Source organism: Lissotriton vulgaris, chromosome 2_1 (assembly GCF_964263255.1).
Source record: "Lissotriton vulgaris chromosome 2_1, aLisVul1.2, whole genome shotgun sequence".
Classification (NCBI taxonomy): domain Eukaryota; kingdom Metazoa; phylum Chordata; class Amphibia; order Caudata; family Salamandridae; genus Lissotriton; species Lissotriton vulgaris.
Genome location: NC_141687.1, coordinates 1,308,997,230 through 1,309,024,645, shown reverse-complemented (window position 1 = coordinate 1,309,024,645; position 27,416 = coordinate 1,308,997,230). Strand labels below are relative to the sequence as shown.

The 27,416-nt window shown below is 47.3% G+C and overlaps 1 protein-coding gene across 2 annotated transcripts in view; it reads left to right on the top strand.

Moving 5' to 3' along the window:
• The window catches only part of HSPBAP1 (HSPB1 associated protein 1), a 1,203,084-nt gene that overhangs the window by 91,060 nt on the left and 1,084,608 nt on the right, over window positions 1–27,416 (top strand). For both annotated transcript variants that reach the window (XM_086958822.1, XM_086958821.1), the window contains exon 2: window positions 3,467–3,536. The gene's annotated coding sequence lies outside the window, so the exon portion shown is untranslated. The remainder of the gene's footprint in view (window positions 1–3,466; window positions 3,537–27,416) is intronic.

Below are 27,416 nucleotides of genomic sequence, written 5' to 3'. Positions count from 1 at the left end.
CATGGATTTGGATGGGTTAAGTGCTACCAAGATGATGTTTTAATATTTGAAGGCACTGTGGAGGAACACAGTGTCCGCCTTTGTAAACTTTTGGAAAGGTTAGAGGAAGGACTTACTCTCAAAAGAAGCAAATGCCAGTTTGGCATGGCTGAGGTGGGAAACCTAGGACATCTAATCTTGGGTGGAGGTGTGAAACCCAAACAGGATTATGTTTACACTATAAGTAATTTCAAAACACCACAGTCCAAGGAGGAGTTAAGTTATTTTATTTGGAATGCTATGAGAGATACATAAGGAACTTAGCAGAGAAATCAGTGAATTTGAGAAGTCTGTTGAAGAAAGGGAAGGTGTTTGCGTGGAGTTACCTATGTGGTTCAGGGTAATGAATGAACATTTAAAAGAGGCGCAGTGTTTACAAGGGTTTATCTCATGTGAAAAATCTTACATCCTTACAGATGCCAGTTCTAAAGGTTTGGGAGCTGTGTTGACCCAGAAGAGCAAAGGGCAGGAAATATTGATAGTGTGTACCTCCAAAACGTTGAACTTCTCCCAAAAAATTATTATTAAATAGAAAGAGAGGTGCTGGCAATTTTTTGGTCCCTTAGAAAATTTGAGAATTTCATTTTCGGAACTAAGTTTGGGGTGTTATCAGATCATAAGCTGTTAGTGGAGGTGTTCAAAAAGAAGGGGTTGGATTGCATTTCAGCAAAGATACGAAGATGGATAATTGCATTGCAAGTATTTAATTTTAATGTGGAGTATCAGGCAGACATACAAAGTGCTAGTGCAGACTGCCTATCAAAGACTGGTGGATGAGGAGCAGACTGGTGACAAACATGATGAGGTCCAAGATTTGGAGGTAGATGTATGTGAAGTAAAGCAAAATGTGTGTAGCTGAAGAAGAATGGAAATTAGAACTAAAAAATGATGAGAATTTGAAGGAAGTGATAAGTGCCATAAGTCATGGAAGGTTTAGAAATCTTGCGAGTGTGGAATTTTGTCCAGGATGGGTTGTTTGTAGATCATGATTTATTACTGAGGGAACTAGATTGATTCCACTGTCAAAATTGAGGGACAAACTAATAAAGCAGACTCACATAGGCCATCTGGGTATTGTAAAATCAAAAGGAAGCTTGGAGGCTAATTTTTGGAGGCCAGGAATGGATGTGGAGATTGAGCGGGCAGTTTGGGAGTGTGTAGAATGCGCTTGTAGCGCTAGAGTGTTGAGAACTCATCAGGTTCTCACGGCTTGCAGGGGTTTACCCGGTCAACCATGGAGTAGATTAATATTGACATAGTGGGCCAGTTGCAAGGTGAGCAAGTCACACCTTACCTAATAGTGATTATTGATCTCTATCCAAGGTGGGTAGAGGTAAATACTGTCAGGGATATTTCACCTTTGGCATCATTAAGTTCATGGCGAGTGTTTTAAAAAGAGTTTTCAAAAAAGTATCTTGTCTAACAATTGTCCTCAGTTTTGCTCTAAGGAAATAGAAAATGTCCTAAAGACATGTGGCATTATCCACAGAGAATGTGACATTTATCATCCAGAAACGAATGGCCCCATTGAGTGGTTTAACAAATAGATTAAGGAGAGGATACAGTTGGCCAAGGGGAACTGTCTAGACTGGAAAAAGGAGCTACAGGAAAGAATAACTGCGTACCGCAAGTCTCAGCACATGACCACTGGGAAGACTCCTATTGAACTGTGTTTAAGGGAAGAGGGCCCAACACTTGTTTGAGTCCAGGATAAATGGTGTGGGACAAAGGCATAAAGTTCAGTGTTCCTGCATGTTAAAGAGGTTCAGAAGAAAGACTGATGGTGAAAAGAAAAGAGGATTTTAACAAAAGGAAAAATGTACGAAATATTGAACTCAAAGTAGGAGATGTTGTGAAAATGAAATCACTTGCAGGATCACCAAGGCACAAAAAGAAATTACCTTATTTTGTAATGCTGTAAAAACAGCTGTTGGACGCATCTGGAACAAGAACAGGGTTGTGCGTTTAAAGAGGGAGATCAGAGTAGAGGTGAGCAATGGTGGTGAAAAGAGAAGTTGTGGAGGTGAAGGAAGTTCAAGAGATATGAGGATCCGTAACAAAGGAGAGTGCATGACTGTAAGATCAGATGGGACATCCTGGGATGATCGGAATGATAATCGGGAGAGAGTAAGAATGAGTTATCGTAGGAACGTTCCACCACATTATCTTAAATATTTTGTCACTGTATAAAAGGTGTTGTTTTAGACATTTTGTTTGTAATCTACACTGTCACAACTATGGTTAGTTTAGTGTCAATCCTAATGTATAGTATTTATGTAAATATAAGGAAGGGAGATATGTGGTATACCCTGCATGTGGGTCTAAGAGTAGATCCAAATGCAGATTAGTGGAATTAGGAATATTGAATTGAAATACTCTATGACTGTTATTTGCATGCCATCTAGAAACAGTTGCTGTCCGCTGGCGATGGATTAGGTGTATTTTGAATAACCCTCTTCTAGTACCTGTCAGCATGTGAAGAGTATTTGACAGAATATTACAGAAACACACTTGTGTTGTAGCTTGAAATAAAGATGTTATTTGGTAAAGAAGTTTCACCTGGATCGTTTTACAACAATTTTGGTGACAAACTGGCCAGGAAACACAACAACACTTTGTGCTGCTAGAGTAGAATCCACACTGATGAGGAGAGTGACCTGTGATGGATGTTTGACATAGTGAACTGCTGTATCTCGTTTACCAAAAGTTTCCCTTTAGAGGTTTGTCATTTGCTTCACAGCCCGTGACAACCTTTGGTTAGATGTATTGACATTTTCAGTGGATTTGGGAATGATTCAGGATTGCATTGTGTAACAGCTGAGCGCGAGAATCCATACTGAATCTGGTCCCCCCGAATCTTGGGAGGTGCAAATGTCTACTGTTCAGATCTTGTCTGCCTGTGGTGTGGGTACATGGATCGCTCTTAAGAAATAAAATGGTCACAGGAATCAGTTTGAGTATAATGTCAATTTATACCGCAGATATAACTTTATTCTGCTGCTGGGTTTTCTGCTTCTCTTACTAGCTTTCTAACTTTGTAGATTATGTTCTGGGTCGAGAGCCTGTGTTCCAGGGTAAGAGCGTGTGATTCATGGGAGAAAACTGACCTAGTTGATGTGTGGGAGAACAATGTCCAGAATGCCACTAGGCAAACTCCCTCTATGAGAAAGTAAATACACAATGTGCTCCCTCTCTCCGAAGGGTACCAGAAAATCAAACTTAGTTTTTCATAAGATCCACCTTTCTTCAATGTGGATTAGTCCTGAGCTAATGGAACTTGTTGTTTATCACTAGTCTTTCAAAACACACTGTTAGTTGTCGTGCACTAACCTTTATCTTTTGCTTCTATGCGGTTGCGACACTGTGTATTTGTCTTACCTACTGTCGCAGGAACTGTCATCAAATGTCTTGTTTTCTTGCTTTACAGGTTTTAGAAGAAGCGGAACCTCCTTGGAGTGCGGCGCTTGAGGATAGGATCAGGTCTGGATGAAGATCAGGTAAATCTTCTTAAAGTCAGGAGATACCCGAGCTCTTTCCTCTTTGGAGAATCAAAGCCAAGGGATGCTTCAGCGGTATTTAAAGGGCGTCATTCCCGAATTCTCGCAAGGGTTCTGGAAAGGCGTGCCTCTTCTTTGAAGGCTGCTAGGAGGCCTTTTTGCATAGAGGGAAATCTGGAAACTGGCACTAAAGGCCCCGGGGTAAAAGGACTAATGATCCCAAGGAATATTAGAGCCTAGGACCCCGGATAAAATACTAAGGCCCGACATGAAAGTCTGATAACTGGTAAAATACACCCTAATGAACACTGAAGCCTAGGACCCAGGGGAAACACTACAGTCTGTGCATTAAACACTTAGGATATTCCTTATTGTATTCAGTGAGCACGAGATGTGTACTGCTGAGTATTTCAATTTCAACATAATCAGTGTGTAACATAGTGTGCAGCATAGGCAGAGAACAGATGTTGTAAGCTGCACGAGAAGTGACAGTTTCTGTTGAGTGAATATTGAACGATTGAAAGGTGTGTTTGATGATAGACTGTTAAGTGGGTATGTACATAAAATCATACTCAAGCCTGCTGCAATACCTGCCCAACATAAAGTGATTGTGGTTTGCAGTGAAGTAAAGAAAATGTTGGAGGAGATGCTAGAAGACGGAATAATTTAACCGGGGGAGGCATCTAGTTGGATTTCTCCCATGGTTCTCACAGAGAAGGCTGATAAACGTTTGAGGTTTTAGTTCGATATCAGATCTTGGAACCAGAATATTGTGGCGGACATCTTTCCTGTACCCATTATTACCGAATTGGTGTAATTGCTTAAAGGTGGAAAATACTAATCAAAATTAAATTTGAAAAATGCTCAACATCAAATCAAACTTAAGGAAGTCACCAACACTCTTACAGCTTACAATCCTGTGTAGAGGACCTTTCAATTTACTCATATGCCATTTGATTTGTCTTCAGCTGCGAGTGTTTTTCAACGTATGATGGGTGAGGTTTTTAAGGGGTTACAAAATATTATTGCTTTCCAAGATGATATTTTGATTTCATGAAACCATTGAGCAGCAAAATGTTGTGCTTAAGCAGGCACTACACAGGATTGCTGATGTGGGTCTTATGTTGAGAAAAAACATGCATAAATTCTTGGAAGAAGAGATTGATTATTTAGGGTATACCATTTCTGGGGAAGGTGTTAAACGAAAACTCCTCTCTTGTGTAATGATCAGTTGGGAAAGAGTGCAATTGTTCATGGGACACTGATCGGCAAAACTGTCCTGATTCAATAAAAACAGAGATGTGTAATGCTAGAGTGTTAGTACCCTTTGATACCAAGTCTAATCTTACAGTGGATGCTCCGCAACTGGTATAGGAGCTATTTCATCTCAACATCATGGAAAGACTGAAAAAACAGTATTGTTTGCTCTAGGATGCTGACAAATTTAGAAAGAAATTATTCCGTATTTGAATGGGAAGCCTTGGCAGCCACATGGTGCGCTGAATATTATCAAACTTACCTGTCGGAGACACAATTTGTGTTGCATACTGATCATAAACCATTGGTGAAGGTGTTCTTTCCACGTGGGGCAGGTAAAGAGTCGACAAAATTTGCCAGATTGGCTGCCAGTTTATTACAGGAATATTGATATGAGCTTGAGCACATTGAAGGGTGAAGAATGTTCAAGCAGAATTTTTTTCAAGGTTGTCTGTGGATTGACATGTAATGGATAGTCCAGCTGTCTTAGATAAGAGAGTGATGGGTGGTAGCCTCTATTCAGGATGCTATTGTAGGAGATGAAGGTGACTTTATAGTCAAGGAGTGTATTTATGAAATGAATGCAGATGCCACTTTATGGTTCAGTTCTTTTTTATTAGCATTTCAACAAAAGAGACAGTGCCAACAGCAGATTTTACAATCAACAGTAGATACTTAACCTCTGGTGAGGCCTGACATAATGTTGCTAATGTTGTGCTGGCAGATAGTTCCCTACCCACCCAAGCCAAATCCCCCCTCCCTCACCCACAAATAGGGACACTGGAGACATACAATCATTGTACCTGCTTAGTGATTTGAGATTAGTGGCAGCTGGTTCATCTCCGGTAGACGCAGTAATCAGAGGTATCTTTGGCATGTCAATTCCCGGAATTCCTGTGAAAGCAGTAACACGTATGGGCGCCATAGATCCCCGAATGCGGCTCCCTTCCCACCCAAAGACATTGTGATCTTTTCCATTCCCAAGATATGCCATAACCTGTGGAGCAAGCTAGTGTGAGTGGCAATCTGCAGAGAGCCCCAATGGCTGAGAATATTTTGGATGGCAGCTCCTGGTGCCGTGCCTATTTGCCGCCCATGTCTGGATTTCAAAGGGTATGTGAGCGGATTTGGAAGACCCAGAAGTATGTATGCAGGGAAACACAACATTTGGGTGCCCAAATGGCTATCTCTGTTGTCTAGTACCTGCGACCAGTACTGCTGTAGCTGGGGGCATTCCCACAACATGTGCATCAAGGTCCCCCACCTCCTGCATCCCCTCCAGCAGTCCGCACTTTGTGTTGGTTTGACCCTTTGGAGTCTTACCGGGGTGTAATACCAGAATGTGGCTACTTTTGTGAGTTTTGTTGAGGGCGTTGCTACTAGCCGTATGTCTAGTTTATCATCAATCTTCATTGACCCCCCACCAGCGCATTACGGAGTAACACCTCCTGTACCTCATTCGTAGCATACATTGAACCTATCACCAGGGACCTGCCCGCTAAGGTAAAGCAATATATGAGAAGTCTAACTCTAATTTCATCTATTTTCTGTTCCACCCTTCCCTGGAAGGAGTTTGCCACCAATATGGCCACCCCGGCTGTCATGGATAGGGAGGATGAAAAAAATTGCTGGGGAAAGGCCCAGGACCTAAGACAGGGACAGTCTCCCATGAGCAGATGGGTCTCCTGTAAGAGGCAGATGTCCTAACCTGAGTTCTCCAGGTATGCAAGTACCGCCCTGCGTTTAATCGGATTATTAAGACCTCTCACGTTGAGTGTGAGGATTCTAGGAGGGGTGTGTGGCATGGAGGTTGGGAGAAGCTGTGTGACCCTCGTATTGTCGACACCCCCGACCCCAGAGTTGTCAGTGGGTTCTTTTGTGACTACCGCTACCCAGCCATATGTTCATCGATGTATCCTATGTGAAGGTGAGTGCATACACCAAACATAACATAAACAACACAAATTAACGAAAATAGCATGGAACTTGGAACATCCTCTTACGTTCAGTCCTGCAACCAGATACAGCTACACGGCCAATCCATTGGGGTCCAGCATGTGGCCAATGGTCCCATCTCCTCCCGCCCGCTGCGCAGCCTATGTAATGCTATGGAGTGTCCCAGGGTTTCAAGACCCATCCAGTCTCGCCAAAGCTGATGGCACCTCCTCAAAAGCTGCTTGCCGGCCTTTGCAATCACTTCCAGGTCGGGCCGATTCACTTTCCGGCGCGGTCCTTGTCTCCTCCAGCTTGTTGGTCGCTCCTTCTGTGGGAGAGGAGAGAGTCCTCAAACTTGTTGCTCTCCTGGTGGCTTTAGCTCCAACACTCGACAGGTCTATGTCAATGATCATAGCTTGTAGAGCCTCCCTTTCCAACAGAAAATTAGGCGAAAAGGGTGGCCCCATGAATAGGATATCCCATGGCTACGGAGGTGTGTAGTAGCCGGGTGGAACACACTCCGTTTCTGTAACCTGAGAGCAGCCAAGTCCTGAAAAAAGTGTTGGGGTTTGGCCCTGAAATGTGATGGCATGCATATTGTGTGCTTTACGCAGGATCTATTCCTTGACTTGGAAGTCATGACAGCAGACCAGAATGTCCGGGGGGTGGGGGGGTGGGGGGGGATAGTTAAATTCGGTCTGGGCTGACCTACACAATGGGCCCGGTCGATTTGGATGCTGGTATCCGAGGGGCCACCGAGAATGTGGCGGAATAGGTCTCTGACGTATCCGAAGATGTTGTCGCTCTGAGCCTTTGACATTACGCCTCTTATTCGGATGACCTATTTTCTAAGTCCTCCAGGTGGGACTGCAAGTCTATATGTTGCTCATGGTCGGAGGACCTCCTGCTGAAGCACCACTGTCTCCTCTTCCTGAACTCCCTCCTTGTCATCCAGTTCCACAACACGATCCCCCAGAGCATCGACATCCCTCCGGACCTCTTTGATATCCTGTGAGAATTCTCGCTTTAGTGAATGAAGGTCTTCCCGGAGTGTCATGAAAAGCGCTTCCAAAAAGTTGCGGGTTACTCGTTCCTCAACTGCCTGGTTAGGCAGGTCCCTCACTTGTTCTGGTTGTGTGATCGGGTCCCCCACGGAGCCCACAGCTGGGCGGGAGAGCATATCCTTGAGGGTGTGATCCTTCTCGGGACAACTGGTTGCCATTTGGAATGTGTCCTGGTGAAGGTGCCCTCATTCGGTAGTCACTATGTGCTGAACGGGGGTCTCCCCCAGCATGTGCTTCTGTGGGCTGTTTTCGTGGACCCCTGCATCCTCCCAGCAATCATGGGGTCCCGATGTATCTTGATTTCTGCCCAAAGGGGTGTATGGATCTGATTCCCCCCCCCCCCCCCCCCCCCCCCACCCCCTTCCAGGCGCAGTGTGGCCTGCCCAAGGACCCCCACAGCCCTGTGTCCCATTGCCGCCCGAACAGTCGAGCCCAGGCACTACCGGCACTTATTCAAATGCTGGTAGGCCTCTCCATTGATCATCTGTGAAGCATAGGGCCCTCTTCACCACATCTGTACCAGCGCAGCTCCTTTGTGGGCTGTGTGGTGTACCGGTCTCTTTTGTGAGGTACAGCCCTTGTTCCTTGTTTCGACCCTCTGGGCCCGCCATCTTATAAGCCAAAGAAGGGGGGGACCAGCTCCGCACAGCCACAGACCCCGGCTACCCACGGACTAAGCGATGCCCCCCTTGGGGTTCCCGCTTCTCAGGGCTGCCAGGTAGGGCCCGAGACACGGTCTAGGCCGACGGCGGGCAGGTGAGTCAGCAAGGCACATCTTACCTCAACGCCATCTTGGCCACGCCCCCAGGGGGTGCGGTTAGAGTTTTTTGGAAATAAAACAGCGAGTTGTGCATCACTTTCAGTAAGACCTTTCATTAAGATTAATGGACCATGTGTGGAGAAAATGTAATCATGTACTGATAGGTTTGTACCATCTTTGAGATTGAGGAATACACGTTAGCCCATGAAGTTCATTTGGGGCAAAGGTGGACAAAAAAAACACCTGAGTGGTGGCCAGGTGTAGACTGGCAGGTGACTTTCTCAGTTGAAAATTGTGAAATTTGTAAAGGAGAGAGGAGAGAAAAGACTTAGGATAGGTGTTCAATCTTTAAGAGTCCACATTGCTAAACTTGGCAAATCTTGACATAGGACCTTATTGGCCCAACATATGAACTCAGTGGGGAGTATAGGTTTGCGTTGATTGTTATTGGCATTTATTATTAGTGAATGTGTATGTGTGTCAAGGTTTTGAGGGAAATTACCACAGGAATCCCTTTTCAGAGTTTAAATCAGATTTTCTTGGAAGAGGAAGTTCCTTCATACTTAAGCTAGATTAAGGCACCCAGTTTACTTCCAATGAAATGCAAACTTTTCTATCCTCTTTAGGAATTATGCACCACTTCACCTCCTTATAGAAACCACAGTGAAGAGAGCTGATTGACTGGCAAAGTGTATCATCCAAATGGCATAGGCCAGTGGTCATGACATTGGAAAATTGTTGATTGGCCTGGTATGAGTTTATCTTACAACTGCACATGAAACAACTAAAAAATCTCCCTTTGAAATAATGAGGGAAAGACGTTTGTGTACCAAACTAGTTCCCTCTTGGTTTAAGGAATAGGTATTGAATGGTGGTACAATAGATAAGCCCTTAGAATGTAGTAAAGTAAGGAGGAATAGTGCAGTAAGAGTTGGCCATTTGGTGAAGATTAAGAGTCCAATTTAGGTATTGCTAGGCAAAGTATTCTCCATCGACTTGGCGACGAACTTCACCTCGGCCAAGCCAAGGCTACTCAGCTCACCAAATTTAGAAAATGACCGCCAAGGTGGCGGTCATTGTAGCATTAAATCTGTTTTTGTTTGCAGAATACTAGGCAAGGTAAACAGGACAATGTCGCCTACAACCCAGTGGGCCGGCTAGTATTGGTCTGTTCATGTTGGCACGACAAAGATGGAGGTACTATCACACTAATAATTAACACAGCATGTCGCCCACAAGCCAAAAGGGCCGGCCGCTTATAAAAAGGAGGGAGGACAGCAGATTGCTCGTAATGCGAGTGGGTAAGCCTGCAGTCCAGCGAGCCATGAGTTCAAGGGCGATAGTAAGCCAACCGCCTGTGGTCGATAGAAACTTAGGAGTATTCCCCTTGTAAACAAAGAACAAAAAAAAAGGAAAAAGACAAAATCCCATCCCTCCCGCTGTCCCCAGTGAGCAAGAACAAAGAAAGGATATGGGTCAGCCTATGTGCCCTGTGTGTCGCGAAACTCCAGTATGCTATAGGGATGTGGAAGTCCGGCGACATCCAACCTTACTGGGCGGTAGCTGTGTCCTCGGAGATTAACTTCAAGATTCGAAGCTAGCTAGGGCAGGTCAGTTCCCGGAATTCAGTGGAGAGGATAGTTATGAAGCGGGCCCAGGTCTTGGCATAGTCTTTGCCCCAACCCCAAAGCCGCCATTGAGAGTCTCTCCATCCCCAAAAGACTACAGAGTTAATGCAGCCATTGCTTGTGTTCTGCCATTCAACGCAAGCGCCATCTGTCTGCCTCTAGTAAATTGCAAGGGAAAGGTCAGTGCATTGGGTAAGCCTAAGAGAGTGTAAGCCGGGAGCCTGGGTATGGAGGTGTTGAAAGCCTTATCAATATCATTCAAGATTCTCTCCCAGTAACGTGTAAGCTTTGGGCAGTGCCATAGCAGATAGAGTAGTTTTCCAGGGCTACCGTATTCCCGCCGACAAAGGCCGTCACAGCGGGATTGCCACTTAGCTAGTCGGTTGGGAGTGTAGTACCAATATGATGCCATTTTGAAAGCCATTTCGACGTGGCCCATGGAATGTGTTGTGTTGTGAGACCTATAGAAGACATCCTCCCATTCCTTGTCAGACAATGTGTGCCCCAGTTCCGCCTTCCATCGTTTCTGCCCCGCTCTGCGGGCTTTCGGAATGGGCCTTGTGAGAAAGGAGTATATTTCAGAGCTAAGTCTCTGATCATCCTTCTTACCCCTTAGCCATTTCTCAAACGGCCTCATCGGTTGAAGTGCCAGGGGGCGCGCTGTGGCCCCAGAGATCCAGTGCGTCATTTGGGAGAGGAGAAAGAGATCAGCGCTGGGAGATCATAGTCCATCTGCAGCTCCTTAAAGGGGATGAGACTTAAGAGATCAAACAGGTGCCCTAGGCACTTACAACCCCCCTCCAACCAGCGCGCAGCAAGCTTATTTTCCATCCTAGGTGGGAAGGCAGGGCTTGAGGAATTTGAAGTCAGGTGTGAGGGGAATGTTGTTAAGTTGGCCTGCTGAGAAACCCTGTCCCATTTAAGAATTGTGGGGTGAGTTAGCGGCGAGGAATAGAGTCCCCAGGCTCGTGCCGATATCGACAGCCAGGCGTCCCGCCAGATGTGGTGGCCACCCACCGCCTGGTCCATGAAGACCCAGTACTTCTCTGTCATGGGATGATTCCACTCCACAAAATATCGTAAGAGTGAAGCTTGGAAGTAGCTGGTAATGTTAGGGAAGGCGAGACCCCCCTCCTTCTTGGGGCGCTGAAGCAGGGTTTTCTGCAACCGAGGCGAAATCGGTCCCCAGATGAAGCGCTCGACTGCTGTCTGAATGTGGCGCAGTGCAAGAGGCGGGGGCTCCAGGGGTAGTGTTTGAAACTGGTACAGGGCAGCACATTCATTTGAACGGCGGACAACCTTCCAAACCAAGTCAGGGGTAAGCGCCGCTAGCGGGTCTGGTCTGCGCGAATGCGAGATAAAAGTGTAGTGTAGTTCACCTCCGCTGTTTTAGCGAGGCTTTTGTGGAGGGCCAATCCAAGGTATGTTATACCATCCGACATACAGTCAAAGGAGAAGCCAGTTCGAAGGGCATCGACCGTTGGCTGGCCCGCGGTAAGGTTACGTACCTGAGACTTCTGCATGTTCATTTTAAAGCTAGAAACCTGGATGAAAGTCCGTAGATCATCCACAATAGCAGGTAGGGAGGTCACGGGGTGGGCTACCAAGAAAAGTACGTTATCTGCCTAGAGGCTGATGAGATAGTGATCTAACCCGAATGGGATACTTTGTGCCAAAGGGTTGTCTCGAAGCAGTTGAGCCAAGGGCTCCATATAAAAGGCGAAAAGCAAAGGGGAGAGGGGGCAACCCTGCCTTGTCCCTCGCCCCACTGCGAAGTTATCAGAAAGTAAGCCGTTGACCCGGACAGCTGCCATCAGAGCACTATAAATGCTTGCTACCTAGTTCCGAAACCGTGGTCCAAACCCAAAACGCTCGAGTAGCGAATAGGTATGGCCAGTGCACACGGTTGAAAGCCTTTTCTGTGTCGATTGCGAGCAGGAGGGCTTTCTTTTTGGACCTCTGCACCTTATCAATTAAGTGGCAGATACGTTTGGTATTGACCCCACATTGTCTTCCGGGGATGAAGCCTGATTGGTCCGGGTCAACCAGACCCGGCATTCAGGAATTCAGCCTGTGCGCCAAGATGCTTGAGAATAGCTTTGCGTCTATATTCAACAGGGAAATTCATCTATAAGAACTGCAAAGCTCTGGATCCTTCCCCGGTTTGGGGTGACCTAGATAGAGGCCTGTAGCATAGAGGCTGTAAGGGACCCCGTGTCAGCGAAGGAATCAAACAGACGGGTGAGAAGCACAGCGAGTTCTACGCAGTAGGTTTTGTAAAAGAGAGCGCTGAAGCCATCTGGCCCTGGGGCTTTCAGGACCTTCAGCCGGGCGAGGGCAAAAATCACTTTGTCAATGTGGATAGGAGCTTTTGGGGCTTCGGCTTCACCTTCCGGAAGAGAAGTTACCGTCGCACCTAGTAGATCCTCACTAGGGTCGGGCAACATGGAGGAGTCTACAGCGTAAAGAGTTTGGTAGAATGATCAGAAGGCATTCAATATTCCAGCATCGTCCGCAATCGTCTGTCCGCCCTCACCCCGGAGCATTTTGATAGGTTGCGCCTCTTGCTGGCTGCGCAGGTATTGATATGCAACGTTAAGCTACCAGCCTTTTTATTCCATCAGTACACACCAGATCTATTAATAAAGGTGTGTCTGCTGATTTTAATCACTTTTGATGTCACATCAGGGAGCGATTCCTTGAACCCTTTGTTTTGCACCGGTCCTTTTTTCACAACACGTATGGTTTTGTTTTGGACACTCTTTTCCTTCATCTTACTTTGAAAAGGAATGGCAACCGATGATGAGAAAGGGGCTGTAAACTGGTAACATCTGCCAAGTGCCCTGAGGGTTGTTCTCCGTGAGGTGTCATTCTTTTTCACCACAAATTTTTCACTCTTTTTATTTTCAAGTGTGGGTGCATGTACTGTCTCAGTTGAGCAGACATCTGGGGATGCGTCAAGTTGAATTCCTTTCGGAATCTCCCTTTTTAGCTACAAACAATAATATGATTTGGACAGCTAGGCAGAGATAGAATATACCCAACTACATATAGAGAGGGTGCAAGACTCGATCTAAATAGTATAGTTTTTTCCAGAAAATAATAATCGGATGCCTATTAGATGAATGCTAATGTCCAGGGTACAGGGATTTTTTTGATATTGACGTGCGCAGGCAATGAGCCAACATGCGGACGTCCTTATTAGAGCTGACAAAGTATTTGTCCTTCAAGCGGACCACTGCATGTTCAGTCCGATCAAGATCTAAATGCCGAAGCTGGAGTCACTCTTTTTCCAGCTGCTGCCAGATTCTGGGAGCACAGGTACTTTTGTGAATAGCTTCCAATTCTCGAATGGTCGCTTCAAGTTCGGCGCGCTTGGACTGCCTGATCTTGTTCTCGTAGGCCGCCTTGGAAATAAAAGCCCCCCTCGCAACCATCTTAAGTGCCTCTCACACTGAGGAGAGTGGCGTAGCACCCTCATTGTTTGTCGCTAAGTAGTCAGTCAAGCAATGCCTGACGTCATCCACCACGTCCGGGGACCGAAGTAGTAAGTCTCGTAACCGCCAGTGTGAAGTGGGGGAAGATCGCACAGAAGGAAGGCGCAGAGTCAGAGTAATGTGTGCGTGATCAGACAGGGAGCGGGCCTCGATAGTGGAGTCTGTGACGTAGGTCCAAGCGGCTGGAGTAACAAGGAAATGATCTAGAAGGGCATAAGTCTTTTGTGCTGCTGAGTAATAAGAAGAGTCCCGCTCGTCAGGGTGCAAGCGGCGCAAAGCATCCTTATTCCTACATCGCGCAGCCAGTCGCCTCCTCCTGCCGACAAAGCACACACACCCCCAGTCTGTGAGCCAGAGCGATCCAACCCAGCATCCATCACTAAATTGAGGTCGCCCCTCACCACCACCATATGATCGGGAGTGTGCAGCATGTCAGCGCAGGCATCTAGCAAGAACCTCTCCGGAAGGTCATTATAGGAGTAAATGGAGGATACAGTGCAGGAAGAGGAACCCAAGCGGAAGCGCAACGCCAGTATGCGCCCCGTAATCTCAGCGACAGGCCCCACCACAGAACCTCTGAAGTGCTTGGAAAACAGGATAGCCACCCCTCTCTGCTTACTGTTTCCGGAGGACCAAAGCTGGAAGGGGAAGTGTCCATGGCGCATGCAGTGTGTGTCACAATGGAGGAGATGGGTTTCTTGAAGAAGATAAATATCACCCCCAGAGAGAAAGGACCACTTTCTGTTTAGTGGGGTTGTTAAGACCTTGGGCGTTGAAGTTAACTACCTTGTGTTCCGTTCATGAAGGAAGAGACCGATTAGGCTACTATGAGGCCTCAGACGACACAGTGAAGGTAAGGTACGAAGAGGGTCTCTGAAGAGGAGGGAGACCAACAACACCCGATGCGGGTGCGTGCGAGAGTACAAAAGGCTCACTGGGGAGAGAACCCACCCTATCCCGAAAAAAAAACAAAAAAACAGCATAACAATAATCATTACAAATGAATAAGGACCAACCCAAGGCAGGTCTGCACAGGAACCAAATGAAGAGCAACAGCAACAGTGCGGGAATGATGAAAGTCTGTCAAGATGACACAGTTCAGGGATAGTGTGTCTATTTAGGTCCATGAGAGCTAGAAAGCAGCAGCGGCCCTCCAGCCCTGCCGCAGTAAGGTTCCCAGAGGTGATCTAGACAATAGCATCAGACGGGAGACGAACGAGCGGGGCTGTCAGTCAGTGAGGCCAAAACATCTTCGGTTTCTTTTTCCATTGCCGCTGCATCTGGTCTGTGAGACGGAGAGGAGGACTTGCCCCCACTACCTGCCAGCGGCCAGGTCTGGCGCCACTGGCGATGGCTGCAGTTTGCTGGTGGGATGAATCTGGAGGAGGAAGGCCCAGAAGGTCGGCAGCCTCCTGTAGAAATCGCACTTGGTGCAATTTGCCCTCATATTTAAATATAATGCGAAAGGGATGCCCCGAAACATAGCGAATCCCCTTCTCCCTCAGGTGTTTGGTGATCGGCCAAAATTCCCTCTGCTTAAGCAGGGTGACAGCGGACTGATCCTGAAAGAGCATCGGGGAGTGTCCTCGAAACTGCAGGGGGTGTGTGTCTCTGACTTTGCGGATGGATGAGTTCTTTCAGCTGAAAGTGGTGCACATATGCTAGGAAGTCCGGTGGCGGGGCAGCGCTCTAGCGGGGTGGACACACACGATGAACCCTGTCGACCTGCACATCGGTTGTGTGCTCCGGGCCCAGGTTGTGGCGGAAGAGGGCCTGGACAATTCCCCGATGTCACCTTCCTCGGCCCCCTGTTTCACTCCTCGGATGCGTATATTATTGTCGCGGGAGCGGTTCTCCAAGTCCTCCGCCTGCCCCTGGAGCTCAATGTGATGTTCTTTGAGGAGCAATATGTCTTTTTGCATCATCTCCATTTCTTCTTCGCGCCATTCTCGTGTTCCTCCAACGTCGGCTCTCGGTTGCCAATCTCAGAGACATCGAGGCGCACCTCCTGGAAGTCCACCGCCAGCTGGTCCTTGAGTTCCTGAAGATCCTCCTTGAGCGCGGAGAAGAGCGACGTCATGAAGGCCTTCGTGGCCAGCGCATCCGCTCCATCCGGTGGCCCCGTGGTCACCTCTGCCCCCTGACTTGCGGCCTTAGACTACAGCATGTGCTTCACGGAGTGATCCTTCTTGGGCCGCACACTCGCCATGTGGGCCTCTGTGGTTCTTGTGTCCGGCCACTGGGCCCCTCTAGGTGGATCTGGTATCCCCTCACTACAGGGCCAGACACCCCTCTGTCAGTGGTGAAGTGTGGAATATGGGGAACATGCTCTCTCACTCTGCTCCAAGATCGCTGGTCACTATCGCTCTGACACTAGCTGCCAGGAAAAATGCAGGCCCGGGCTATTCCTCCAGGCCGCCCCACGGAGGCTGTATGTATTAGCAGGGGTGCAGCTCGACCACCCCCATCCCACGCTGCTCACTCATTGGTTATTGCTGTGGGCCCACCAGGCCGCCCCACTCGCGGTACCGGATGGACCGATGTCTGCTGGGCCCCACTGCTAGAGCTCTCCAGGGCCTCCGGGTCTCTGCCTCATGTGTGCTTTCTGCGCCACTGCTCCTGTTGCCTGCCGTCACAACCCCGCAAGTGACTGCAGATGGGGGAGCCGCCTGGGGGGTGATGCACACTGGGTCACTGGGCCGCTTCCACCGCGATGCAGCTGCATCCCGTCATCGCAGCTGAGGAGGGCTCGGAAGATTGCTACGCCGCACCGCAGACCTCAGCTCCGTGTAGTCATGTGGTCTCCGCTTGTGCCCGCAAGTGTTGCGACCCTCGTCTGGTGCCCCCCCAGTCAGTAGCAGGGCTTTGCTTGTGCCTACCGCCCGTTGGAACGGCAGATGGAATGCGATAATAATGTTTTTAGGAGCGGCGGGCCGGAGAGACCGCAAAACACGTCCTATGCGGTCGCCATCTTGGACACGCCCCATGGCGGTCATTTTAAAAGCTTTGGCTGGACCTGCCGTCACAGTGGCTGCTGTTTAATGATCTTTTAAGTGTGGCACACATCTCCGTCAACATGGTGGCGCCGTCAGTCAAATGAATTTTTTTATTTTCAAAAAGAAAATCTTGATGCTGGCTTATCTTTTTAAAAAAAAATGCACCCCTCCCTATGGGAGTCATCGCCCATGGTGAGGGCAAAAACAAACCGTTTTTGCTACCAATTACTGCAAGAGTTTTTCTGGCCGTGTTGGGCATTGAAACTTGACCTCCATGTCTGCCTATCTAAATTAGGTGAGCGAACATGAATGTCAGCCTCTGATTGCTCTTACTCCGTTAGGTGGTTGGAGGGGTGTAACCATGGCAGAGACGGAGTAATCTCCGTCATATTTACACCAAGGGCCTACCTTCATATAAATCATGCAGGCCGATCATTATCTTGGTGGTAAGGATAGTCCATCGACGTTGAAACAGAGTATCCTTCCCACCAAGGCATAAATGTGCCCCAAAGTCTGGTAGAATGAGAATAGGTTTATCAAAATATATCGGTCTTTTCAGAGCTAAACATGCTTATCAGTACTGTGTTGTATTGAATAGTGCAGAACGGAGGAATTGAAGGATAGTTGTCTTATATCAAAGAAGTAGTGAGTGTGTAAAAAAAGAGGATGAAAGATGCGGATTCATGATGATGAAAGGATTTGGTTTTGAGTGGAGAATTGTTTAATGATGGGGAACAGATATTCTTTTTTTTTAGTTCAGTAATTTTTATTGAAAATAAGACATATATACAAGGTACAGAGTAAAACACATGGGGAATGGGAAAAATAAGGATAGGAAAAAACGCCCCTGGGGGGGGGGGGAGCCATGCAAACACTGTCTCTATTGGCCTGTGCCTGTAAGTTCATAGTCCATGTTCCACGCTGGCTTCATCTTCTTCTCGTAATCCTTTAGGCTTCTCCCACATCCCTTGCGCGCTGTCTGATTATCTTCCTACCCCCCTGGTGGCGCGAAGAGAAGAAGAGAAAGGAGAAAGGGGAGGTGTAGAGATATAGAGAGTGCGGAGAGCAATTGTGTCGCTGAGTAGGTGATGCATGTGGATTGTGAGTGTTGCCTTGTCTGGACATTCAGGGAGGCTTATGGGAGGACAGGTAGTTGTCTAGCGACATCCACATCTCGCTTTTTTTTCCGGAGTTCGGTAGGCTGTTGGTTGTTATGGTGTCGGCTGCGCGTAGGAAAGTGACCCAGTTGAACCAGGCTTTAAAAGTTGCCTTTGCTGTGTCTTTCCAGTTGGTCAACACCATCTTGACCGCCGCTGTGAGCAGGAGGTCAATCAGGTCCCTGTCATTCCCAGATGTTATTGATGGGTCTGTGTACCCCAGTACTAGATAGTTAAAGTCCAGTGCTAGTGTGGCGCCTGTTACGTCATTGATTAGAGTGTTTATTGCGTCCCAGAATTTCCTGGTCTTAGTGCAGTGGAAGAGTAGGTGTGCCAGGTCCCCCTTCTGCTTGTTGCAGTTCCAGCAGGAATCATTCTCTCTGATTCCCATGGAGGCCAGGCGTGCTGGGGTCCAGAAGGCTTTGTGTAACAGCCAGAATTTTGTCTGGTCTAGAGTCGTTGTCACCTTCCTTCTTGATGATGAAGACCAGAGGTCTGCTCTTTCCTCCTCACTGAGCACTTTCCCTGCCACCGCCTCCCAGTCGGCTATAGTTTTGTTATTTAGTTTAGACGCTTTGGGCCTCAGGGCTCTGTATATGTGCGCTACTTGGTGTCCTATGATATTCAGGCCGGTTCCATATTGTATTATTGATGGGGTGAGATTGTTTAAGCCTGCTTTGGCGATTGCCACCCTTATCTTGAGGAAGTTATAGAGCTCTGTGCTATCAAACTTGTATCGTTCTTTGAGTGTGTCAAAGGCTATTTGATTCCCTTCGCTCTGTAGTTGGCTCACTGTTGTTATGCCATGACGGTACCATGTGTGCATGTACAGTATGTCGTTCTTGTATTTTAGCCTAGGGTTGTACCAGAGGGACTCTAGCTGAGTTTGTCTGACGCTTGTGTCTAGTAGTTTATCTATTTTAAGTCGGGCCATTCTTGTGTTCCTTAGTATTGCGTTTTGTTTGATTGCGGGGTGTTTCGACGCTCTGAGTAGTGCTATTGGTTCCATCCCTCCTAGCAGGTTGCGCTCTAGAGAGAGCCAGGCCGGGGTGTAGTCACTCCTTGGGCATAGCCAGTACAGGCCCTGTTTTGCCATACAGGCTGTTTGGAAGGTCTTAAAATGTGTTATGTTAAGGCCTCCTAGTTCCTTGGGGAGTCTTAGTTTCTGAAGGCTGATTCTGGGTTTCTTCCCTCTCCATAGGAAGGTGTTTAGTAGTTTGTCTATTTTTTTTATAGAAATCGGATGTGTTGGTTAGTGGCAGCATGTTAAGCATGTAGTTAACCATGGGGGTGATCATCATCTTAATGGCCTCTATCCTTCCCCACCACGTAGTGATTTTGAGTGACCACCCCTCTAGTTTCTCCTTGATTTTGTCTAAGATTGCTTGTTCGTTCTGGTCTAATGTTGTTCGCAAGTCTCTTTCGAAAAGGAGGCCCAGGTATTTAATGGCTTTCCTCTGCCAGGTCAGACCCGAGAATCCCAGAGCTGTCTTATTGGTGTGGATGTTCAGTGGCTTACATTCTGATTTCTCTCTATTAAAGTTTGTACCCCGACACCTGGGCATACTGGTCTATAGTGTCCATTAGAGCGTTTATAGATCTTTCTGGATCTTCTGTTACAATTAGGACATCGTCCGCATATGCTGCCAGTTTAAAAGACTCTCCCTCTACAGGTATCCCTCTGATGTTGGGGTTTGATCGTATCATGTTGAGTAGGGGTTCTATTGCCAGTAGGAAGAGGGCCGGAGATAGCGGACAGCCCTGTCTAGTTCCCCTGTTTAGGTCTAGCAGATCTGACGTGCACCCATTTACTACCACCCGGGCTTTTGGTTCGTTGTATAGGGCCATCACCATCCTCCTATAGTTATGGCTTAGGCCGAATTTCTGCATGCACTGGTCTAGGTATGGCCATGTCACCCTATCAAACGCTTTTTCTGCGTCTAGGGCTATCATGACCGCCGCATTGTTGCTTTTGGAAGTGTGATTGATTACGTGGCATAGTAGCCTTGTATTGTCGTGGGACATTCTGTTCTTCAGATAGCCCACTTGTGCGCGGTGTATGAGGGAGGGTAGGTACGTATTGAGTCTAGTCGCCAGGATCTTGGCATAAATTTTACAGTCCACATTAATTAGTGAGATTGGTCTGTAGTTTTTCGGGTGTTGTGTATCTTTGCCTGCTTTGGGGATCACTATGATGTTGGCTTCTGCCATCGATTGCGTCATGCGTCCATTGTTTACACAGCTTGTGAACACTGACGTCATCGTTGGCAGGAGTGTGGTGATGTAGTGTTTGTAAAACTTGGCTGTGAAGCCATCCGGCCCTGGTGCTTTTTTGTCTTTCAGACTTTTGACAGCCCTTTCTATTTCTTCCCTGGTTATTTCTGAGTCTAATCTCTCCCTTTGATCCTCCGTCAGTTCTGGTGTTATGATGTGTTCCAATAATTTTTTCCCTGCGTCTGCACTTAGCGTCTCATCTCTTTTATAGAGCTGCTCGTAGAAGTCCCTAAAGTTGTCGAGTATTCCCTTATTTGTCGTGTGTGATTTGTTTGTACTGTCTCTGACGGCTGCTATGGTGTGTTGTCTCTGTTTGCCTTTAAGGTACGCTGCAAGTGCTTTCCCTGCCCTGTTAGCCGAGCATAAGTTTATTGCTTTGTATTTGTTGATCCATGCCCCCGCCCTCTCGCTGAGGATATTGTTCAACTCGTACTTTTTCTTTGTCAGGGTCGTGAGGGTGTTTCTGTCCTCTATGTTGGCTATGTGTCCTGATTCTAGTTTTTTTATTTCGCTCTCTAGGTCCTTTATCTTCCTGTTTCTCTCTTTGTTCTGCCTCCCCTTGATACTGATAATTGTTCCTCGTATTGTGGCTTTCAGTGCGTCCCATAGCGTCTCTCTTCCAATGTCTGGACTGTCATTGTTTTTGAGGTATTCTTTTATGGCTAGTTCTATCTCATCTCCGCTATTTGTGTTTTTGAGAAGGTCGTCATCGAACCTCCATCTGCACGTCGGGCGTTCAATGTGTTTGCCCGTTAGCGTTAGGCTGATGTGAGAGTGGTCTGAGATCGTCCTTGGGCCAATCTCTGTGTGTTCAATAAGGTGTGTGTGTGTGTGTGTCTGATATGAGTATATAGTCAATTCTGCTGTATGAGTTGTGTGGGTTCGAGTAGAAGGTGTAATCTCTTTCATCTGGGTGTTGTAGTCTCCATGGGTCTGCTAGTCTTATTTTTGCGTAAAGGTTCCGTAGTGGGTTGCCTCTCAGTGTGTTCTGACTCTGCCTTTGGGGGTGTCTGTCTATGGCTGGATCCAGAACCTGGTTCATGTCCCCAGCCACTATTTAGAGCTCCCCCAAAGGCAGTGCTTCTAGTTCTTTCCCTATCCGTTCCCAGAATGTTTTATCTTCGGTGTTGGGGCCATAGATATTCGCCACATGTATCGGTTCCTCCCCACTTAACAGGCTTGTTATAAGTAACCTTCCTTCTGTGTCTGACTTTGTTTTGTCTGGTGTGAATATTGACTTCTTGCTTAGTATTGTGATGACTCCATTCTTTTTGTTCTTTGCTGGTGAACCTAATACGTGACCTATCCAGCTGGCTATGTCTTCCTCCCCTAGCCTTGTTTCCTGCAGAACATAGATATCACTCTTCAGCTTTGCCAGGTGCTCTAGGACTTTCCTCCTTTTTACTGGGTGGTTGAGACCTTTAACGTTCAGTGACACTACTTTAATGTCAGTCGTGAGAGTGTGGTACGTGTTGTGTGTCATTTCCTTTTCTTTCTGAGTTGGCTGTCTGTTTGGCTCCTTAGCATGCATTGCTTACCTCTGTGTTTTGGTTCCCTGTCAGCTCTCTCTAGTAGTAGAAAAGTGGTGTAGAAAGATAGAAAAAGAGAAGAAAATAGAATCGACCCATGTGTGTTTCCCCGGCCCCCCTCCCACCCCCCTCCCCCCCTTACTTGCATAGTGGGTGTGCGACAACAAAGATCCTTTGCTCCGCGTCCCCTGAGGTAGGTTGGTTGCTGATTTCTTAAAACGATTGTCTTTTCAAATTCCTGAGATTCTGTGCGCGCTCTTTGGGTTAGCGCTACTTCTTGCTGCAAGTTTGCCATATCGGTTCCCTTGCTTGAGGTAGAAGTCGGTATAGTGTTATTTATGCTTGGTTCCTGAAAGTCGCACAAAGTCTTGATTTTGGTGGGTACTTAGTGTTGTCCTTCCGTAGTGTTCCTTCCTCTTTATTCCCCTTTCCTTTCGTCGGTTGGTGAGGCACTTCTTTTCGCAGCACTTTGGCCTTTTGCATCCATTTCCTCTGTCGGTGGGCCTCTAAGGTATCGCCTGAGTTCCTCGGGGTCCTCAAAGACCATTGACCTCCAATTGTCCGTGATCTTAAAGCGGGCAGGACCTGTGAAGGAGTAATTGGGGTTCCTTTTCCGCAGTGTTTCTCTCATGGCTAGGAAGCCTTTCCTGGCCTCTGCTGTGGGTTTCGAGTAGTCTTGTGTGAGCACGATTTTGCTGCTCGCCCATGTGAGGTTTTGGTTTTTCCTTGCAAAGGCAAAGATTGCGTCGGTGCGGTCCGCTCTTAGGGGGGTGCAGATTATTGCTCTTGGGGTCTTCCCAGTGGCCGGTTTCTTCGCTGGTACTCTGTATGCTTTATTCAGTTCAAACTGCCTCTCGAAGACCAGGCCGGTGAGTTTGGGCAGCATGACCTCCAACATTGCCGCGCATGACTTCTCCTTTTCCTCCAGGCCCTCCGGGACCCCCAGGATTCTGATGTTGCCCCTTCTTGCTCTGTCGTCCTGCTCCGCTATTTGCTTCTGAATTATCTTGGCAATCTTTGCGTGTTCCTCTGTGGTCTTGATGTTCCTGCTTGTTGCATCTTCTACTTCTCTCATCCTTCCTTCCACCGTTTCCATCCTGGTGTTTGTGCTGTGTTGGTCAGCTCGGATTGCGGCCAGCTCAAGTTGCATTGTGTCAATTGTCTTTTTGGTCTCCTTTGCGACATCCTTCACCTCGTTTATTCTTTTCAGTACTGTTTCTAGTGTTGCAGTCTCTGCTTTGGGCTTTGCCGGTGACTCCATAATGTCCTTTTAAAAAATGTTCTGGTCATTTGGGGGTTTCCCTCCTTCAGCCATTTCCTGTAGTTGTGGATTGTCCGAACTGCTTGGTTTGATCTGTGATTCGTCTACTGACCTTGTGTCAGCACGCTGTCTGACCTGTGTTTGGTTTGTGGTTTGTATTGCAAAATTGAGGCGGAAGCGGCTCTGTGCTTTAATGTGTCGGGTCTTTGTTTTTGACCTTATCCCCTCCAGCGTATGCCTTGTCTCGTTCGCCAGTGTTGACCCCGGTCACTTGAAGCCCCCACTTCTCTGCTCGGGCTCGGTCTCCTAGCTTGCTTCAGCTCCCTTTGCCCTGATGTCCGTTGGGTAGATCGGGTGTTGAGGTGTGGCCTAATCTCTCAACTGCCTGGCGCCCTCTTGTTGTTGTCCCGCAGTTTGTGCTCCTTTTGTGCGGCTGAGATTGTCTGTCTTGCCCCCGGGATCTCTGTTCCTAGGTGTCTCCCCTAGCTTGGAGCGCTGACCTCAGCTCTCGCTGGGCACTGCTTTAAATCGTATGCTCACACTTGCGCTTTGGCCTTTGCCCGCCTGGGTACCTCGTAGCTTGGCAGTTGCTGTACACAGAGGGGGGGAGGGGGACGGAGCGCTGTTTCACTTCCGCCTCTAGCTGTGCGGATCGCGATCCTGATAGCAGACACCACTGTGGTTTGGGCTTAACCTTGATTACCTTGGGGCTGGCCGTGGCTTGGTTGCTTCGCTACACCCCCACGGAGGTGCGCTCGGAGCGGTGGTAGGGGGGGGAGCGCCTTCTCGCACCACGCTGCTTGTTTGCTTGTGGTCGGGCTGCGGTGGCACAGCGGCTGGCAGGACCCCTGCACCGTCTGGCATTGCTGCGGCGCCTTCCCCTACCTCCTGGTGTGTAGGGATCGGTTCCATTCGTCACTCGGGGTAGCCCGTTCTTGCTCCTCGCCTGGCGCGTAGTCTCCTCTTCCTGTCTTGAGGCCACTCCCTTCCGCTTCCGCCCCTGCAGATCCGGCGTCAGTAATGGCTGCCTCCAGTGTTCGCTTCCGGTTTCACTCCTTAGCGTTTACGGTCCCGAGCCTCCTACCTGTAGGTGTCCGGGGGGGTTTGTTCAGTGTCTCTCTTCCAGTCCAGGCTTCGGTTGTAATCCTCTTGCTTCTGCCACTCCGCTTTCCGTTCAGCGTCTCGGGGTAACTTTTCTTCTTTTTTCCCTCTTTTTTTGTCACGTTTCTGTATCTCTCTTTAGCTTTTCCTTTGTTACTGTGCCTGGCTGCTCGGCGCTGGTGATGCGACGCCCCTTGATGTCCTTACTGCTTGCTCATCGCTTGGACTCATTAGAGTCTTCTCGCTGCCCTTGTAGTCGCCATCTTGCTTCTTGTCCGTCCCTCTGCATCGGCTCTTCCAGTCTCTTGTTGTCGTTGTTCGAGCCTAGGTTCAGACCATCAGCATGCCTTAAACTGTGGCCACAGCCTTCACAAGCCGCTAGCTCTTTTTTCCGAGGTGGATACCTCGCGTCTGGCTGGTTTAAATCGCCTTTGTTTCCTCAGGGTTGCGGAGCCACGGACCTAGACGACCATCTTCTTTGTCGTCCAAGCCAAGCGTGGCTTGGACGACAAAGGGGAACAGATATTCTAATGTCAGGAATAGGCAGGAAAGTGTTGATGCTGCATGTGCTATGGAGGAAAGATATCATAGAGATTGCAGACCACACAGCTATGTGCAAAATTTTCAGTTGAAATTTAAAAATGTTAGTGTGCAAAATGGCAATTTTGTTTTTCTTAGTTTTCTTTTTTCTTGATTTTGTTCCATTTTATATTATTATTCTTAAACTTTTACCATGTGGACTAATAGAATGGATTGGGATGTGTTGTAATTGTGATGTTCATGTACACTGTAAGCATGGAATCTTAATAACGTTCCAAATGTGTTTGAGTGGTAGCATTCCAAGCAGGGGCACTTAACCCCTAGTCAGCCGCAGTGGCAGCCCGTACGTTTAGGCGGGAGGGGGCGGACGGGACACATGCACACATTCACGCTCAGCCATGCATTCACATGCTCGCACACAAACACATCCATTCACAACACTCAATACCAAACATTCATACATGCACGCACCAAACATTAATTTAAAGAAAACACACACACCTAACTGCAGCTCTGCCTCGGAGGTCCCAGGAGGCTTGGGACTGATGCCTTTCCTCGTTGGCTGTCCTAAGGTCTGCCAACGAGGGGAGGCAGCAGTCCCGATATCATCACAGAGTGGGATTGGGTCAGTGAGACTGTTGACCTAATCCACTCTGTGATGAAGTGTGACTGATTGAAACTCGACTCTGGGCACTTCTGGGCTTAAAACTGAAGCACCCAGGTGTGAGGCAATCAGTGACCTAGCCCTAGTCACTGAGGGGAGGGCCTCGGGACCTTGGCTGAGCTGAGGAGGTCACGCCCACAGGAGCTGTGACTTCCACAGCCCAGCAAAGTTCAGCTCAGGCAACCAGGAGCCGTCACGTTTAGTGCATGTCTGGCTCCTGGCTGCCTGACCTGAAAATTAACAGTGTCTGTCTGGCTCACCTTTGTTCAGCCTGACACACACTTCATGAGGGGCAAAAGGTGGGGGGCATGGCCCCTCAGCCCCAATGGACCGCCAATGGCGATTCAGCCTAGAGGAAACCATACTTGTGTTGTAGCTTAAAATAAAGACATTATTTGGTGAAGAAGTTATAACTGGATCATCTGTACAACATTAACCAACACCAAAATCCTTGTTCACTTTGATAATCTGTGAGTTTCCATGTTACAAAATACCTCTTTGCAGGCTTTAGCACAGTATAATAGCAACCCTTGCTCAAAGGCCTACCCTAAAAGGCCTATTGCCTTCAAGATATGTTTTTCACTGTAAACAAGCCAAATTTGACTGCCTTTTTCGTAACTGTTGATAAAAAGCTGATCAGGCACAGGACGTCTGACATAACCTTTCACAATGAATCATATAGGCTTATATCCTTAATCTTTAACCAGTGGCGTAATGAAACTTGCGGGGGCCCCTTGTAAAGTACATTTAGGGGGGGCACTCTCCGGTCTCAGTCAGGATCTCTCAGGCAAAGGGCCCGAGCATAGTACCGGAGGGAGGCCCCTGGGCCTCAGGCACTCCCCTCCACACTGCAGGGGGGGGGGCTATTGTTGCGCCAATGTCCTTAACGTGGCCTACTTGGGGCATAGGCTTTCTCAAAACATGCGCTCTCTTCCTTTCAAGTACACACCCTCTACCTGGTCAAAGCTAGTAGAGAAAGGTGATCATCTTGTGGGCGGGGCACAAGTCTCTCTGTCTGGACTGCCTCTTAAAGCCCTTTGCCAGGATCACACATGGGCTAGGGACAGCTGTACTTTCAAGCCAAATCTAAAATAAGTGAACCTTTACAGGTTAAAAAATACCTCCTGAAAACTCTGCTTACCAATAACTTGTTACACTTGGCCAAAAACAGTATGCTATGTGCTGGATCGAGGCAATCTGAATGTTCGCAGAGCGGTTGTTTTGAAATTAACGTTTCCGTCCTTTCCCAAAGACTGTGCTAATGAAGAAGGTATTGGACTATTCCCATTGAGGTTTTCTAAATATGTTACACATTTTTATTTACAGCCAAATATTTGTACTGCAGCAGTGTTGAACTTGAAACTCGAGCATATGCTTAATGGGCAGTAGAGTTTGTAATTTATGGCGTGTTCTCTAATGAAGCTGTACTGTGCTTCAATCTGTACTACTCACTCAATTCTTCAACACAAATATTTCTGCCAAACAGATGGCTACTTGTTTGGAAAGCATGTACTGTTACATTTATTCGCATGGGATTATGTTGAAGAAACAACAGAATGTCGCTGTTGTAAATCATGCCACTGAGATTAATTTGCTCGCTGTGAAATACAAATGCAGAAGTTCAAAATGTTGAACAATTGTGCCTTTAGTGAGATTTCTGTAAGTCAATGGGCATTACTTGGTTTTCTGTACTACTCTATTTGATATGCATGGGACATGCGTTCTAAGCAGATGTTTCCTTTGTGTGGGATTTAATTAATTTGTAATTGAGGTTAAGAATGTTCCTAAACAGGAAGTTATCTTATTGGGAAAAAAGTCCCTCTTATTAGAGGAATTGTAATTTTTGAAACTATCAAAATTAGGCTCCACTCACAAACAATATAGTTGGGATATGTACCCATAATATTTGTTGACAGTATTTCTTTTTTTAAATGTTTTATTTCAAATCATTTTTACTGAAGGAAAATAAATGAAAAGACAATGAATCGACAATTACAGAAATTGAATCGTGTGCTATCAAACAAAAACTGAAATAAAGCTAAAATACAGTTATCTGATGTTGTTTGGAGTCAGAGCTACATGCAAGTAAACAAGAAAATATAAGTAAACCACAGAACAATAAATAAATAAATGTACAGTACATACAAATATAAGCTGCTGTCAGTTAGGTCAGGTATGAGAGATCCGTAGGATTAAGTAGAGACACATATAGAGTGG